Below are 5518 nucleotides of genomic sequence, written 5' to 3'. Positions count from 1 at the left end.
CTGTCAGTAAAGCAGTTGAGGCAATGCAGTGTCAAAAATCAGAGTAAAAACGGTCAAATCAAGGAGTCCCTCTTGTAGATACCACAATAAAAAAAGTCAGTTCAGTAAAAAAGGGAGCCTGTGTCAGCACAGTCCAGACAGAACATGATTAGTTGCATCCACAGGGGTCTGACAGGGTCCATTGGCAGATGCTGCATGACAAATGTGGGGGCACCATTCAAGAGTCTCTAATTGGGACCATAAGTGGAATCACAGCTCACAAGCTTGCTGACAGAGCAGTAGGAGCTAATACCAGGGCCTTTCTTCCAAGACTGGAGATGCATCGCTTCTCGGCCTTTTGGCTAAGATCAAGTGTCATATCTGTTGTTATCAGTTTCATATCTGATATGTCCTCTATCCAAGACTGGAAATGCTAATCATGTTGGCATGTTAGCAGGATGAGCAGAGTCCTGTCCTCATTAATCAGTTGTTGCTATATTATTGGGAGGTATTTTACCAAAGGGTTACTTCGCACAAGAGACAGTTTGGGCCTGGGGTTTGCGGCAGACAAGATGGAATTAGTAACCAGGCCTCACAGTAGACACTAATCTAATTTTTATGCTCTCCTCAAAATTTAAATATTTATGATGATGAATTCAAGCATAATTATAATAGGCATGTTTTCCAAGTTGAAGACTAAATGTCAAAAAGAATGTTCCAGAATCCTTTGATATGAAATATCTAAGTGGAAGTCATTGGATCTCAAATGCATTCATGTAAACTAACTCCTCTGGCCAAATTAGAAATAATGTCTGGTTGTTATCCTACATATTAGCTACCATATTGCTGGTTGCTAGACACATTTGCTGTGTCTAATAATAGCTATGATGATATCTAAGACTCTTTATAGCGCAAATAATTTTTTTTAAAAGAACATAGAAGACAAGCAAAGTAGATACATAGAATTATACACCTGCTGATCGAAGGTAATTTCAAATATAGACATGGAAAATGAGAGTTAACCTCTTCTTTTCCTGCATGGAAACAATGCACAGTATTTTATTTGTAATTTAGGTAACAGAACTAAGATTTTGTGTAGCATATATAATATCTTATATCATAATACAGGATTTCATTGCTCTTCACCAATCTTCTCTGAATTTGTATATATAGGCTTCTATGATATAAGTGGGATAAACATACTGAAACTGCTCTAGGGCTTTCCATTCTTAACCAAACCCTATTATATGTTGATGGGGCCCATGACCTTTATTCTAAAAATGAATAAAAATAAAAATAAAAATACCTAACTCTATTTAAAATAATGAGAAATGTTTTCTTCTGATGAGATACATTTACTTTCACTGTACAATAAGAGATTTTTTAACAGTTTCTTCTCTGTCCAACCAAGCCAAAATAAAATTCAAAATAATCAATAAATTGCAAAAATTAGAAAATAACTCTGATTTTTTTCTAAGTTTTAAAACTTTCTAGTTTTTAAAAATGTCACAATGTTCATGGCATAGTTTGCTCTGGTTTAAATATGTGTTCCAAAATTGTGTTGGAGAATTAATACCCAATGCGGTAGTGTTGAAATGTGGGAACTTTAAGAGGTGATCAGGTTATGAGGGCTCTGCCCTCCTGAATTCATTAATACTGTCATCAGAGGAGCAGTTTAGTTATCACAGGATGGGGTTCCTGATAAAAGAATGAGTTCTATCCCCCACTTCCTCCCCTCCTTGCCATCCCCTTCCGCCATGGGATTATGCAGCATGAATACCCTCCTCAGATGTGGGCCCTCAGTCTTGGACTTCTTGCCCTCCAGAAGCGTGAGACAAATACATTTCTTGTCTTTATAAATTACCCAGTCTCCAGTTTCCTGTTATAGCAGCACAAAATGGACTAAGACACAGTCCGCATTTATAGTACATGCTAAGTAGGAAAACATCTGAAAGGATAATGGAAAATTACTACAAAGTAGTCCTAATGCATTGGGCTGGAAGGGTAGGGATTACCAACATTTTCTAAATTATTTTTTAAATGAAGTCAAAGTTTATGGTTTAAATTATTGTGATGTTCAATAACAGAATGCAATTAAGATTGCTAATCAGCTGACATTAAGATAGGGACATTACCCTGGGTTACCCACATGGGCTCAATGTAATTATAAGAATCTTTAAATGTGCAATCAGGTGGCAAGAGACTCAGTGTTACAGGGATATAACATAAGAACAACCACTGCTGGCTTTGCAGGTAGTTGGCAGACAGGAGCGAAGAATTGCAGGTAACTTCAAGAAGCTTAGGACAAAATCCAAAACCAAGAAACCCAAGAAGATGGATTCTCATCTAGAGCCTCCAGAAAGGAATTCAATCTTGCTGACCTCTTCCTTCTCCTCCTCCTTCTCTTAAGACAAATTTTGGTCTTTGACACTGAGGAATGCAATATGATAAATAAATGTTGTTTTAAGACTCTAGGTTTGTACTAATTGTCCAACTCAGAATATCATCACATTTCATGCGAAGCTTTTTTTAAACATCATCTTGATATTAATAAAATCTTCTCTCCTTTCTGTCAGAGTAAATGAAATTTCATCAAACTGTTGAAAAATTCCATTATATCTCCAAAGAAAAAGTTTTAGGCAATAAGTCAGAATGTTAAAAACCAAGAAAAGATGTAATGGACCTAAGATTTTTTTTAATTGTTAAACTTGGTGATTCTTTTTCCTTTAATATAAATTTAATTTCGTACATTTGTGCAAGCACCGTAGAGTAATTTTTGTATGCTGAATGAATTTTTAGTCAGAGAAAGTAGAATATTAATAAATGCTTCCAAGTAGTGAGGCCCAGGTGTTGTAGGAGCATAGCTAATGGACAGCTACACAGGCTTGGTTGTGCTTGAGATGGTGTTAGGCGTATAAAAACTACATAACATAAAAAATAATACAGAGAGGCTGATTATTTAAGAATTTGTGTGAGCTAGTTAGGGTTACTCAAGGATCGTTGGGTTGAATAAAAATGATAGTAGTGGTAATAATTATGCATATAAAAAATAACATCATGTGAGTTCTATTGTGTTTTTCAGAAACAAGATGTGTTTCTTTATTGCTGTTAAAATGAGAAAACTTTCCACTTATGTTACCATTAGAAGATGTCTTTTTTTTTTCCAAGCAGGCTTCTGAGCAAATACTTTCCTACTTCCCTTTGCATTTCCACACTCCCTCTTGAATGTAGGCCTAAGCCCACTGATGTGACCAGCAGTGACTTGGCCCTTGTCTACATACAGCGATGTTCCTCATTGAAGTTTTTACAGTATTTTCAGAACTGTCTGACTCATTGGATTTTCAAAATGACTTCAAATGTAAGGCATTTTTCTACCTGATCAGGGTGATGAGAAATTTCTCTGTCTGCATCACCTGCCTCCTGAGCTTGCTCCAGGTGATCACCATCTGCCCTAGCACCTTCTGGTTTGCCAGGTTCAAAAAGAAATTCAAGTGTTACATCTCCTATTTCTTTTTCTTCCTGGGGTTTCTCTGTGTCTTTCACTAATAACCTGATCTTCTACACAGCGAGATCTTCCAACTGGGCCCAGACCAATCTAATGATTCTCACTAAATACTGCTCCCTTTCTCCCAGAAGTCATATGAACAGAAGTCTGTTTTCGATGCTGGCACTAAAAAGAGATATCTCCTTTTTTGTAGGAAATATGCTTCTCTAGTGCATTCATGGTGATTCTCTTGTCCAGGCATCGGAGGTGATCCCAGCACCTTCACAGCACCAGCTTCCCTCCAGGAGCCTCAGCAAAGAACAGGGCCACCCAGACCATCCTGCTGCTGGTGAGTTTCTTTGTGGTCATGCACTGGTGGACGTCACTATTGCATCCACCTTAACTGTGCTATGCGGGTATGACACAGTCATCCCAGGTGTCCAGAATCTTGTGGTCAGTCTCTATGCCACTGTCTGTCCCTTGATAGAAATGTGTTCTGATAAAAGAAGAATAAATATTCTGCAAAATATAAAATCAAAGCGCCATTAATTTTTAACAAAGTAGTGATGGAAAAAAATCTTCTATAGATTCTTCTACCAATTATTCAAGTAGTATAGGATTTGTTATCTGACTTAAATGTGTAGAACTAACATATACAGATACACACACATAACACACATACACATAACCATTTTTTATTTTGGTGTTGCAAAGGCTATTTGGCTTCTTTAATTCAATGTTCATCAGTGTTTGATATTCCCATACCCAGTCACTTATTCTTTAATCTTCACTTTTAACTTTACATACAAAACATTACTTTTCTCTTAAAATGCACTCCTAGGAAGCTCCTATTTATAACTAAATCACTTGGTGTTTTTACCTTTGAAATTATTTTAATTTACCCATTTTTTTGAAGTTATTTTAGCTAAGCATTCAATTCTAGGTTTAATGATAGTTTCTCTCAGCATTGTTTATTTTTCTATTTTTCGCTTCACACAAGCTATGGAAATTTTCTTCTCATTTTCATAGGTTATCCTTGTTCTCTCAGTCATTTCAAGTGTTTCCCTCTTCTTTGGTGTTATAGAGCAGCAGATATTTGGCTTCTATACATTTATCCATGTATAAATGTATAGAAGTCAAATATCTGCTGTATTGAAAATCATGTAGGATATCGGGAAGGAGGGCTGGGGAGTAACTGCATGCAGGGATCAAAATGCCTCGCTAAGGTGACACTTATGCTATAACCAGAATGACAACAGGAAGCCAGCCTCGCACAAGTCTAGGAACAAGGTGTCAAGGGGAACCCTTGGTACAGAGACTTACAGGGAGAAGTAACTTTGGGAGACGAGGTTAGAAAGGGGCCAGTGGGGCTGCAAGGGGCCTGGGGAAGAGAGGTGCCAAGGGAGGGAGGATCCTGGGAGACATGAGGGGAGTGACCTGCTTCTCTCTGACAACACTGCCCCAAGACATAGTACTTTTAAACAACTATTTAATATCTCATAATTCGTGTGGACAAGAATCTGGGCACAGTATAGGGGGGAGCCTCTGCCTCAATGTCTCCCATGAAGCTGGGCTGCGGTCCCAGCTGAAGCTGGATTGGGGGAGGATCAGTTTCCAAGCTCACTCATGTGGGTATCGGCAGGATCCAGAGTAGACAAAGATCCTGGGCTCCCCCCTGTCTGCTGGCCTGGTCACTTCCTCAGTTCTCTGCCATGTGGGGCTTACCACAGGGCAGCTCCTAGCATCAGAGCTTGCTTCCTCAGTTTGAGGAATACAATGGAGAAAGAGAAAGACAGGGACAGACAGAGAGATATTGAGGAAGGTAACAAAGGACAGAGTGAGTGGGAGGTAAATGAAAACTTTTTGGTAATAAAATTTTAGAAGTTACAATAGACTAACTGCCTCGCATAACTTGTTTGTTGAAATTTTAACCCCCAACATAATGTACCCAGCCTCCCTTGGGTGTTAATATCTTTTTGATTTTTTGCTAATCTGATGCCTGTGTGGCAAACAAAATCATTGTTCCTTTCATTTCCAGGTTTCCAAATGATACTT

General features: G+C 38.2%; 1 pseudogene; it reads left to right on the top strand.

Annotated features, from left to right (window-relative positions):
• Positions 1-321: 321 nt before the first annotated feature.
• LOC123649599 lies at positions 322-501 on the top strand (annotated as a pseudogene).
• The last annotated feature ends 5017 nt before the right edge of the window (positions 502-5518 follow it).

This window comes from Lemur catta, chromosome 13, assembly GCF_020740605.2.
Source record: "Lemur catta isolate mLemCat1 chromosome 13, mLemCat1.pri, whole genome shotgun sequence".
NCBI lineage: Eukaryota > Metazoa > Chordata > Mammalia > Primates > Lemuridae > Lemur > Lemur catta.
Note: the sequence above shows the minus strand (reverse complement) of the source record. Positions and strands in the feature narration are given on the sequence as shown.